Raw genomic sequence first — 13,201 nt, forward strand, 5'->3', positions numbered from 1 at the left:
GTAGGAGAAAGGGTAATCTGCTTCTGTGAAGACTTACAGCCTTGGAAACCCTACTGGGTAGTTGTTCTACCCTATAGGATCACTATGAGTTGGAATCTGCTCAATGGCAGTTGATTTGGTTTTTGGTTTTATGTTATATGACAATCTCTGTTTAGTAGAAGCATTCGCTATAATAAAAGTTAAGATGTACACCCACGTTTTTACCATGTTGTTGCTATTAGGTGCCATTGAGTTGTCTCTGACTCATAGTGATCCTATGTACAGCAGAACGAAACACTGTCTAGTCCTGCACCAGCCTCACAAGCTACACCTGAGCCCATCATTGCAGCCACTGTGTCAATTCACCTCATTGAGGGCCTTCCCCTTTTTCGTTGACCCTCCCCTTTACCAAGCATGATATTCTTCTCCAGGGAATGGTGCCTTCTGACAACATGACCAAAGTAAGTGAGATGAAGTCTGGCCATTCTCACTTCCAAGGCATTCCAGCTGCATTTCTTCCAGGACAGATTTGTTTGTTCTTCTGGCAGTCCATGGTACTTTCAGTATTCTCTGCCATCCTCACAACTCAAAAGCATCAACTCTTCTTCAGTCTTCTTTATTCATTGTCCAACTCTCACATGCATATGAGGCGATTGAAAATATCAGGACTTGGGTTAGGTGCACCTTAGTCTTCAAAGAGATATCTTTGCTCTTCAGCACTCAAAAGAGGACTTTTGCAGCAGATTTGCCCAATGCAATATGTTGTCTGATGTGTGGACTGCTGCTTCCATTGGTGTTGATTGTGGAACCAAGTAATATGAAATCTTTGACAACTTAAGTCTCTTCTCCATTTATCATGATGCTGCTTATTGGTCCAGTTGTGAGGATTTACCTTTTCTTTATGTTGAGATGTAATCCATACTGCAAACTGTAGTCTTTAATTTTCACCAGTAATTGTTTCAAGTTATCCTCACTTTCAGCAAGCAAAGTTGTGTTGTCTGCATATTGCAGGTTGGTAATGAGTCTTCTATTTTTTTTTTTTTTTTTTAATCTTTAAGAGCTCCTATTTATTGAGCACCTGCTGTAAAGCCAGGACTTGTTGTTGTTGTTGTTGTTATGTGCCGTCGAGTTGGCCCCGACTATGCCAGATAAATTCACATATACATGATCTTATTTAAAATCCTCACAACAGAAGACTGTTGTACAAAGCAATCTACTACGTTCATTGCCCTATGGATAACAACAGCGCTGTTGGAAGGTGAGATCACCTCTGCCTGGAGAGATCGGCGAAGCTTTTTGGAGGAGGTAGCAACTTAGTAGGTCTTCAGGTATTTTAGGCAAAAAAATATGGAGGCAATGTAGGTGAAGTTACTTTGTAAAACTCTTAAGTGCTGTGCCAGTGTGAAGGTATTATTCCAAGAATGATAATTACTGGTTGGAGCCAATATAGTATATAGTTAGGGTTTTGGCCAAAGAAGAGCACACTCAAACTCACAGTTTTCTGTGGAAAGTCTTCCTTCACTTCATAGGCTGTCTCGGCTACTCATTTGACCTACAGTTGGGGTTTTCCGGCCTGAGAACATGCCCAGATTTCCCATGGTCACATATTTCCAATTTTCTTGCAGGAAATGAAGTTGCTGAAGGAACACTAAGTGACCATACCCTTCAACTGCTCCTGACCTGAGAGCAGATGATTAATATTCCTTTCTCCCAGGGTCTCCCAGGTGGCTCCAGTTGGGCTGAGCGAGGGCTAACTTTAGTCTGTGCTTGGGGTGGGGGAAACCTTTTACTAGACTAGGGTAGCTAAGCCCAGGCTTGAGACAGAAGTAGTGGGATGGAACGGCTAGTCAAAGCTGGTGCTTCGAGGCCTTCTGTGGTTTAGTACCATGTTCCTGCGTCCTCTTGAGAATGGGAGAAGGCTGCTCAAATAGGTATATTGTCAGGTGGCAGGGTGTGGTCTGTGTCTGTTCTCTGTTCTCTGTCGAGGGAGCAAGCCAGACACTGGGCCGTCTTGTCTGATGTCTGGTCATGCACTCTCTGAGAATGAAGAGGGAGTGCTGGAAGATTTTCTGGTTAATAAAATAGCTACTTACTGGCTTTCAGCTTTGTCTGTAAGCATTTTCTTTCCATGTATTTCCCTTGAAACTTTTTTTTTTCTCTCTTCTTGGTTTGGTTTTTCCCGAGTCTTCACAGCTTACTTTAAGGTATATCTAGTTTAATAAAAAGAACACTAGATAGGAATTAGGTAAATATAGTTTAGTGTGGGTTCTGATGCCCTTGGCCTTCCTGGGCCTTAGTTTCCCCATGCCATGTATTGTGGGGAAAACAGAACCTAACTCACAAGGTTGCATATCTTATGAAATGACATGACAAGCCTTTGGTCTTATAGAAATGTGAGTGATTTATTATCAGTTTCATTCCTCTGACTTGTCTGATAATCTATTCTATAGGATTCCTTAGTTCATCCCCTCTCTTTACTACTCTTTATGTCTCCTAGATTCTCAGCTCTTTCACACTTCCGTATAACCTTGCTTTTTAACTCTTAATGGCAGCAGGAAAAGTGTAGCTATGTTGGCATAATGCCTGGTACAGTTACAAGAAAGAGGGTCTGAGCCCTTGGGGAAGTGTTAAGTTGATCGGCGTTTGAGTGCAACATCTTGTCATTAACTTGAATAAATCTCTTTAGGCCTTTGGGCCTCAGTTTTCCTATCTGTCTCTTTGTTTATCATTATAACTTTATTCCCTTGGGTTTTGAAGTCACTTCCCTTTCTGAGAGCCCTCCTTAAAAATGCAAGTATTTCTGGGTTGAGATTGCCCCTGAACTCAAGATCAGTGAATGCCTTTGCTAGCTTTCAGTATGGAGTAGGTTAGGGGATAAGAAGCCCTGATGGTGCTTGATTGCTGACCAGAATATCAGCAGTTCCAACCCACCAGTCCCTCAGTGGGAGAAAGATGTGGCAGTCTGCTTCTGTAAAGATTCCAGCCTTGGAAACTACATAGAAGTTTTACTCTGTCCTACAGTCCCTGAGCAAGGATATTATGGTTGGTAAAGTAGAGGGTCAACAAAAAAGGGAAGACCCTCAGTGAGATGGATTACACAGTGGCTGCAACAGTGGGCTCAAGCACAGCAAGGATTGTGAGGATGGTGCAGGGCGAGCGTTGTTTTGTCTAGTTTTACATAAGGTTGCTTTGAGTTGGAGCTGAGTTGGTGGCCCATAACAACGACAACAATAGGGTCTCTGTGTGTCCATATAGACTGGATAGCAACCGGTTTGGTTTTAGTGAGTTAGGTTAGGGCATAGCTCTAACTGGGAGAATGGGTCACTGCAAGAGTGGAGGACGGAGCCTGGCTAGAGGAGCCTGGCTAGAGGGCGATTCTATCAGCTCATTTGAGTGATGTGAGAAGGGTGTCAGGGCCTCAGGGCATACTTGATGTTGCATTTCCTGTAGCCCACACCCAACTGTCTTCCTGAGCGAGCCTGTGCCTGTACTTTGAGCCAAAAGGCAGAGCTTAGTGAGGCCTGATTCCCCAAAGAATTCTGAGATGAAAAGTAGGGCACTTGAGCAGATCTAATTGGTTGGGCTGTGTGAAGGGCAGAGGCTTTCCCTGGGGCCTCCTTTTAATCTCCTGTGGCTATAGACTTTTAAGGTTGGACTAATTAAAATGTCATGGGCAGCTGGACTCAATACTTTGCTAGTACTAGGTCCTGTTCCATCCTCCTGGAGTTTTAGAAGACAGACACAGACCTGTCTTTCCTGGGTGGAGTGGGTTTCCATTTCCTTATCTATTAAATGCACTATGATGATGTGATGTTTATCCAGAATGGGTGTTACACATCTCGTGTGGGGAGAGATGTAGGCTGAGACATGAATCCAGACCTGCCTGGATTTGCTAGATTCTAGGCTCCGGGGGTGCCCTTTTAGCTCTGATCAATGCTCCATTACCCTAAAAGGCCTTTTTCTGTTGATTGGCAAGTATTTCTCTTTGTCCTGGAGTATCCTTTCCTGGTGTCTATTCCTGTTCTAACTAGAAAAAGGGGAAGGGAAAGGATATTTATTAAGTCCCACAGTGTGCCAGGTACAACAGAACAAAACACTGCCCGGTCCTGTGCCATGCTTGCAATCATTGCTGTTTGAACCCGTCGTTGCAGCCACTGTGTCAATCCATCTCATTGACGGTCTTCCTCTTTTTTACTCACCCTCTACCAACTATGATGTCCTTCTCCAGGGACTAGTCTGTCCCGATAACATGTTCAAAGTATGTGAGAAAAAGTCTCACCATTCTCCTTTGAAAGGAACATTCTAGCTGTACTTCTTCTAAGACAAATATGTTTGTTCTTTTGGCAGTCCATGGTATATTTAATATTCTTTACCAACACCATAATTCAAAGTCATTAATCCTGATGCCACATCCTCCTTCATGTAGTTAAGCTTTTGGATTTTTTGCTTAGTTTACAGATTAAATACATATGGTGAAAGGATACAACCTTAACACACACCTTTCCTGATTTTAAATCACGCACTGTCCCCTTGTTCTTCTCAAACGACTGCCTGTAGGTTACCTTTCTAAGGTAGTACAGATAATTCCATGTCCTGTAATCCTTCCTTCTAAACCTTGCTAAGCTCCCACTTCCAGAAAATCTTCTCTGATGCCTTCAGCCAGAATTACTTTCTTGTCCTGCTTTCCCAGCTCGTTCTGCTACTCACTGTCTGATCTGGCTGATATCGGAGTCAGTGAGGCCTGTCTTTCTCATCTAACTGCTCCCACTCCTGCAAAGTGTGTTACTCAGAGTGTGTTTGTTAAACTGGACTGAATGAAGTTGTAGGGTTGGCATTTCAGGCGTCAGGACAGACTGGTAAAGGGAAGGGTTTTGGGTGGAGTTTTGGCTAGCTTCCTGAATAAACCCAGGTCTGCTTTTTCCTGATTTGCCATTCTAAGCAAGGTGTCTTTCGGGTCCCCAAAGAGCAAGCATCTTTCCTTTAGGTTCTTTTCCTTGGCATCTGGCTTTAGAGTTTGTTTCTGATCATCTTGCAACCAGTAGAGCTAGGCTTAATTCTGCCTGCAGTGGAGTTGTGGATGAAGCCCTTGGTTTGGCTTTGGTTGCTGGAATGTGCCGGTTGCCTGTGGGTACTTGAGGGTTTTTTTTTTTTTTTTTTTTTCCACTCTCTTACAAAGAATGTGCTGAATTGTTAACCCTGTATTTGTGGCTATACTTTTTACAATTCTGCTGACTGGCCAGCATCACCTCACAGGATAAAGGCTTTCTTAGAGAAGGCAAGGTCGTTAAGACATTTTTGTAATTGAATTATCTTTCTCATTGACTTGAAAAAAATTAGAAAAATATTTTCAGGCCTTTTCTATGCATATAGCATGTGTGCTTAGTGTTTTATCTTTGGAAGTTTGTTCCTTTAGGAACATATTGAAGTACAGATAAAACACCTCCAATGGGGAAATGATAAAATATTAAAAACAATCAAAATAAATCTCACAATAGGATGAAACACAGTGTTTTTGTTTTGTTTGGATAAAATGGGAAATCTGAAATAGCATAATCAAAACAGAATGAATTAGATAGCAATGCCATACCCTTGCTAGCTTCTCTGTTGTTGTTGTTGTTATGTGCCGTCGAGTCGGCCCCGACTCATAGCGACCCCTACTTGGGTTTCCGAGGCAGTATCACTACGGAAGTAGGATTGCCCAACCTTCCTTCCGAGGAGTGGCTGGTGGGTTTGAACCGCCAGCCATCTGGTTAGCAGGCAAGTGTCTTAGCCACTATGCTACCAGAGCTCCTAGTATTGAGAAAAGATTATGTGATGTTCTTAGGAGAGGGGAGGAAGAATAGATTCTGGGACTAGGGAGAACTGTGCTTCAGCTCAGCTCTACCAGTTAGTTGTGTCCTTAGGTTAGTAACGACGCTTTCTGGGTGTCTGTTTCCCTATTTGTTAAATTAGAATTTTATGAGGATTAAGTAGGATAATATATGTGAAAGTATTTTGTAATACTTTGAAGTACTCACTGGGTGGCAGATGCCAATTTGCTAGTACTGCAAGGAAACTTTTGGATTAAAGATATGACTTGACGACTTGATGTAGGTGGGAAGAAGAACGCAGAATTGATTAAATAGTTGAATGCTGTTTGGGCACCAGCAGAGAGAAATTCCTGTGAGGTGAGGGAAAGGACCTCATTCATTCCTTCACTATATATTTATTAAGTCCTGCCTGATGAGGGAGAAAGCAATGCTAATATCTACCTCTTGATTGTGTGATATGTTAAAATAGGGAGGCAGCTTGGTTTAGAATGAAAACTCTACAAGGAAAAGAGTTTTTGTCTGTTTTGGGTCCATAAAGGAGCTTGGGTGGTGGATTGGTTGGTTGAGGCATTTGGGAGTGGTCCGAATCCACCAACCGTTCTGTGGGAGGAAGATGAGGCAGTCTGCTTCCGTTAAGATTTATAGCCTTGGAAACCCTATGTGACAGTCCTGTTCTGTCCTATAGGGTTACTATGAGTTGGAATTGATTTTATAGTAGTGGATTTATTTTTTCCCCCCTGAACAAGTCACTTAATCTTTCTGATACCCAATTTCCTCATTTATAAAATGGAGCTAGGATTAGCTATCAAACTCTATTATTGGGAGGATTAAAAAAGTTAAAATTTAAAAGCCTTTGTACAAGGCCTTTGTACATGCTCAATAAAAAGAGAATTCTCTTTGTTTTTCCCTTCCTGGTTTGCAAAGTGCAGTGGCAACACAGGAGCAGCAGCAGTTAGATCTGCTTGGGGGAGTCTGTAAGATGGCTTCACAGGTTTGACCTGATCGTGTCTCCCTAGTATATATATCTTTAAGAGGGAGTTATTGATATTATAGGTCTCTGGGTAGTTGTGTTAGGCTGGGTTCTCTAGAGAAGCAAAACCAGTAAAGCTTATATATACATATAGAGAAAGATAAATTTATCTTACGAAAATGGCTCACCCACTTATGGAAGCTGGCAAGTCCCAAGTTCTTGGATCAAACGTCAAGCTGGAGGCTTTTCCTGACGCATGCAGTTGCAGTGGCTGACGAGCTCAAGGTTGGCAGGCAATATACTGGCTGTTGACTCCACTGAATGACGAATCCAAGATCTCCAGGCCAAATGGTGGATTGTTCGCTCACGGACAGTTGTAAGCAGCACAACAGGATCCCAGTCCACAGAAGAGTGTCTCATTTTCCCAGGATGTCCCTAAGTATATTGGAAGCAGGCCACACTCCCTTTCAACGGGTTGGTTGCTCAAAACATATACATCCGATCTTATCATGGGAAATAACCTACATTACAGTTGCTTAAACCACACAGAATTGTGGTCCAGCCAAGTTGACACACAGCTCCAACTATCATAGAAGTGCAAATGGTTTTCACTCGGATACTAATGGGAAGGTTGACCGTTGGAACTACCCAGCCGTGCTGAAGAAGAGAGTCCTGGCAATATACTTATGACAGAGTACAGCAATTGGAAACCGTATGGAGTGCAGTTTTACTCTGGCACATGTGGGGTCTCTGTGAGTCACAATTAACTCGACAACAAATTTTTTTTTCTTTTTTCTTTAATTGATGTTATTTCTTCCCAGCAGGAGCTCCCTGAGAGCAAGCAAGGGTTTTGAATTGGTCTGTTTTGATTCTCTGCCTTTCCCATGGTCTTGGTGGGAGGGCTGGTTCTTGTCTTTTCAGGCAAGGTAACATTTGGACTGCAGGTCTGTGTAGATTTTGTCTGTATGAGGTACTGCTATATCTCCACCAAGGAGCTTGGGTAGTGCATTGGTTGGCTGAGGGATTTGGCAGTGGTTCGAACCAACCAGCTGTTCTGTGGGAAGAAGATGAGGCAGTCTGCTTCCATAAAGATTTATAGCCTTGGAAACCCTATGTGGCAGTCCACATAGGTTGTTCTCAACTTTTGTAGTTAGTGTCTGGACTAAGCTGATTTGAATTGGGCTTTTATAGCCAGCCGTTACCCTTCGCCTTCAATAATTGTTAGTTATACCTTGGAAAATGTGTACTCAGCTTGACTCCGGTTCCGGATCAGTTGTAAATTCTCATGAAAGGTGGAGCAGAACATGTTTGCTTGGGTTAATCAGGCATTTATGAGTTGACCTTTACTTGTAAAAACCTGATTTTTCCCTCATGCCTAAGTAACTCTAGCAGGCTGAGGACCTTATTCTTAGCATTCCTAGAACTGTTGGGAGTACCAGCAGGTTTGCCTGCTCTTGTCCTATGTTCACAAGGACCAGTGGGATTTTTCTACCACTCAGCAAGGGTGCCCAGCCCCTCTCCCTTTTACCGTATGGTTTTAAGGCCTTGGGGATAACATTCTCCTTTCTCTCATCAGCATTTCAGACTTCTGAGCTTTCTCTTCTGGTTATGTTTCTTGGGAGGATGAATAAGCAGGAGGAACCATCTGGCAGGCGTGGAGAAGGGGCTTCTTGCTTGTCAATCAAAGTCATTTGGCAAGAAAGTAAAGAAACCTTCCTGCATGGGAGTGGCCAAGGATTGGGTAAATTAGGGTAGATTTGGGGGTGAAGGGGACCTGTGTGTTCTAGGAGTGGGGTCAGTAAGTGCACGGATTGTGTGCTGAGCATACTCCTCTGGGAGCTGAACATTGAACAGAGGAGGTCTCAAATATGGGTTGGAAGGAAAAGAAAAGAGGAGGGTTAAGAAAAGAAGAAATAGAGGGAAGAAAATGGAATTTTGCTGAACTGTTGCTCTATGCTAGGTGCTTTTCGCTATTTCTTTTAACCCTCAAAACAACCCGTTGAGGTATTAGCCCTATTTCACAGACAATGAAACGGAAGCCCAGAGGTTAAGCAACGTTCCCAAGGTCATACAGCTGATGTATGGTAATAATAATAATACTTGTTGATGTTGAGTTGCTTCCCACTCATAGCAACCCTGTAGGACAGAGTAGAACTGCCCTGTAGGATTTCCAAGGCTGTAAACCTTGTGGAAGCAGATTGCCACATCTTTCTCCCAGGGAGCGACTGATAGATTCAAATTGAAAACATTTTGGTTAATAGCTGAGCTCTTAACCACTGTGCCACTAGGGCTTCTCATAAGAATAATAATTATCATTTGTTGTGTGTCTGGTGAAGGCACATGCCAGTTTATTTTAATTAATCTGCTTTATATAATTTAGCACTCACTACAATTCTGTTAAGAATTATTATTAAGTATTGCAAGGGAGCTCTGGTAACGTAGTGCCTAAGGCACTTGACTGCTAACCAGAAGGCTGGCAGTTCAAACCCACCAGCCACTCCTCGGAAGGAAGATAGGGCAATTTACTTCCGTAGTGATACTGCCTCAGAAATAGAAAGAAAAGAAGAGGGTTAAGAAAAGACCCCAAAGAGGGGTCTCTATGAGTCGGGTCCGACTCGATGGCACATAACAACAACAACAACAACAACAACAAGTATTGCAAATGGGAATCTGGGAATTAAAGAACTTTGGTTATTTGATGAAAGTCACTCATCCAGCAAGTGGCAATGCAGGGATTTGAATCTAGGTCTTTCTAAACAAAACTTGTTACCTTAATGTCCACACCACTCTGCAAATGGAAGAGCTAGGATTCAAACACAGTCATAAGAGCAGGGGTTGTATCTTTTTTTTTGGTAAAGAAACACAATAAAACATATACCCAGTCAACAGTTTCTACATGTACAGTTCCATGCCATTGGTTATATTCTTCACACTGTGCTACCATTCTCACTGTCTCTGCCCGTACTGTTTCACCACCATTTAACTTTTAACTTTTACTCTCTGTGCCCCTTAAAATTCTCCTCTGTGCTTTAGAGTTACTGTTGTCAGTTTAACCTCATAGAAATAATTCTTTAAAAGAGTGCAGTGATCAAGGCCAACGTTCTGTGTTAATTGAGCTGAACTATGTTTAAAGATGACTTCCATCAGCTCAAGATTTAAAGGTTATTTCAGGACCATAGATCTGGGGGTTCTCCCACTCTCAGTGGGTCCAATCAGTCTGGTTTCCATAAGAATTGATGTTCTGGTTTGCATTTTTCTTCCTTTTGATCATAATCCATCTATTGGATTCTAAATTAAAACATTCAGTAATGGTTGCTGAGTACTGACCATTTCTTCTGGTCTCATGGCCAAGGAGGTGGTAGTTCATGGTGACAATTAGACCTGCATTCCATTTCCTTTACTGATTCCTGAGTCTCCTTCTTCCTGTGCTGCTCCAGAAGAATAAAGATCAATTGTTGTATCTTGGGTGGCTGCTCACAAGCTTTGAGACCTTAAGTTCTACTCACTGAAGTAGAAGCTAGAACAAAAACTCTAAAAACATTATACCAATTAACTGGATAGACCCATGTAGCGGTAACCCTAAACAGGGGTTGTATCTTATCTGTCTCTGTATCCCCATAGCTTATGACATTGCCTATAAAGGTCAATAACTGTGTGCTGTGAAATCCAGCTCTGTTCTCCCGCATAGCTCATGCTGCAGTGGCTCACTGTTACCGGCTGCATCCTGCCCCTCGACCTGCTTATCCTTCTTCCACAGTCTGGCCTTAACCCTACCACTGTGACCTTCCTGACCTCCTGACACACAGCATGTGATCCAGGAGTGTTACTTTCCTTTGTCTTCACCCCTCTTTTCCCTGACTTCTGCTTCCACTGAAGCTCTCCATCATCCTCCAGTCTGGTCTGTTCTTTTCTCTGCAGTCTCTCTTATTTGACTTTTCTTTTCTATAACTATAATCTTTTTAGTCCATACCATATAATTTGGCATGTAATTACCTACTGTTTCACCTCCTAATGGTTTTATGCACAGTAATCTTTTCCCCAATCAGCTGATGGTAGTGGTAACATAGTGACCCCTCAGATTGGTTTGTACTCCACACTTTACAAAGTACTCTTCTATTTAGGACCTGTTCTTTTGCCCACCATACCCACAACAACCCTGTGAGTTACGACAGGAGGAGATTATCTTCATATTGTAACAGAGAAAACAAGTGCAAAGAAGGCAGATGATTTCCAAAAGTCATATAGCTAATTAGGGGCAGGACTGAGACTAGTGTTTTCTTTGCGCCTTCTACATGTTTCTCTCTGCCATTTCCCCTCTCTGGCTTCAGGGGCCATCCACAGAACTTCTACCTTGTGGACTTTTAGGAGGTTTGGTTGGTGACTTGGGAATGGTGGAGTGACCCAGGTAATAATCTCAAAATACCTTTCAATGGTGTCAGTGCTCTGGCTGCTGTTGCCTGAGAGAGGTTCTGTCCCTGTGGCTACTGGGGTTAATGTTAAATTAAGAAGCATTGATTTATTCTTAATGGTCAGAGCATTCTCTCATGAAGATCTAGGAAATGGTTTGGGTAGGATGTATGTGATGTGGGTCAGTTTCATGTTGTAATGGCTTTGGAAGCAGGCAGATCGGGGTTTGAAATCTAGGTTTGCTGTTGTTTATTAGCCTCATGACCCTGGGTAAATCATTAATTTCTCTGAGCCTTTGGGGTATTGTGAGAATATATTTAATGGCCCTTAAAAAAGGAAGTGTTTGTTGGTGGTTTTTATTGTCAACATTACTCTTAATATAGAGTACCTGTGGGGCAAGGGGAGCCTGAAGAGGTTGTGCCAGTGACCCTTGAAGGCTGGTCCTTGTGGTTTGAGTTCCAGGCATCAGTGATGGCATAAAACCTTGGAGCCTGCTGGCTGAAAGGGCCCGAGCTTGCGTATTATGCCCAAAGTCTGTGGTCTCCAGGTCTCATTGCCTCCTGAAGACAATGAGAAGAACTTGTAGGCAGCTGGGGGCTGGGGGTGGGGAGAGTTCAGTATCACACTTTGGGAGTAAAATCCCTGTTGTTTTTCTGCAGGACTTTGTCATTAGAATTGTTGCTTCTGGAATCCCCAGTTGTTACTGTGGGATTTCAGTTATTTCTGAAACCAAATATTGTTCTGTAGCTGTTTGTTAAATAATTCTTTACTCTTTTTGAACCCCTGTGTCTCTCCAAAAGAAAAATAAATCAGATTCAGACCATTGTGTGATGGTAGTGTCTATGGTCTCCTTGACCACCCAGCCTCCAGCTGCCTTCTCAGAGTTATCACCACTTCAGACATTTGCTTCAAGAGAGATCATCCAGCCCTCCTCTCTGTTCTCCACCCATGACCAGCTCTGTGTTATAGGGAAACAGGACCAGAACACAAGGAGCTTGTATGCTCACTGGGGACTTTTGACTGCCTGACACATGGGAAATGCCTGGAAAATGAGAGGAAGGGAGCATAACTCATGGCGAAAATGGCAGACTTGGATGACTGAGATTGGAGGACAGGCTTCCTGGAGGAGGGGAGATCCAAGCAGAGGCAGAAGCTAGAGGGAGAACTTTAGTGGCTTTTGAGTTTTCCTTTTAGACTATTGTACTGTGGAGCTATTCCTTTTTTAAAAAACATAATTTCAGAAGGAAGGTTGGGCAATCTACTTCCGTAGTGATACCGCCTCGGAAACCCAAGGAGGGGTCGCTATGAGTTGGGTCTGACTCAATGGCACATAACAACAACAGTAATTTTGGGGCAGATTTTACTTGGCTTAAAAATCACTTATTAGTCTTTAAATACACCTAGTTCTTATATTGGAGGTCTGGTAATGTAGTGCCTAAGGCATTTGACTGCTAACCAGAAGGCTGGTGGTTCAAACCCACCAACCACTCCTCTGAAGGAAGATTGGGCAATCTACTTCCATAGTGATACTGCCTCGGATACCCAAGGAGGGGTCACTATGAGTCAGATCCGACTTGATGGCAGTGAGTTTGTTTTTAGTTCCTTTATGTCTCTGAGCTTACATTCTTCTCCTTTTGTCTGGAAGATCCTTCCAGTCTTCTCTGGTGGTTAAGTGATAATTGTTTTTCAAACCTCAAGTCAAATGTCACCTCCTCTGGGAAGCTCTCTTAACCACTCCTCTGCTTTCACTAGTTAGGAGCTTCCTTCTATGAACATTCCTAAAACGGAACACCTTTTTTCTGCCCCCAATCATTAGGCTGTGTTTCTAGAGTCAGGGATTATATTTGATTCATTTCTGTTCTTAAGTGTCTAGCATATGGCCTGGCATCTAGTGAGTGTTAATAAATACTGAATGAAATTTGAGCATAGACTGGACAGTGACTTGGCATAAATGGTTAGAGGGGATCAGTTGGGGGCTGCAGTTGATTCATTCATTCGTATAATAATATTTGAGGCCAAATATTTAGCCAATAAA

At 42.7% G+C, this 13,201-nt stretch overlaps 1 protein-coding gene across 1 annotated transcript in view; it reads left to right on the forward strand.

Moving 5' to 3' along the window:
• STIM1 (stromal interaction molecule 1) overlaps window positions 1-13,201 on the forward strand; it is a 254,115-nt gene that overhangs the window by 15,236 nt on the left and 225,678 nt on the right. The window lies entirely within an intron of this gene.

This window comes from Orycteropus afer, unplaced genomic scaffold (assembly GCF_000298275.1).
Source record: "Orycteropus afer afer isolate SDZICR_OR568_19922 unplaced genomic scaffold, OryAfe1.0 scaffold00074, whole genome shotgun sequence".
NCBI classification, from domain to species: domain Eukaryota; kingdom Metazoa; phylum Chordata; class Mammalia; order Tubulidentata; family Orycteropodidae; genus Orycteropus; species Orycteropus afer.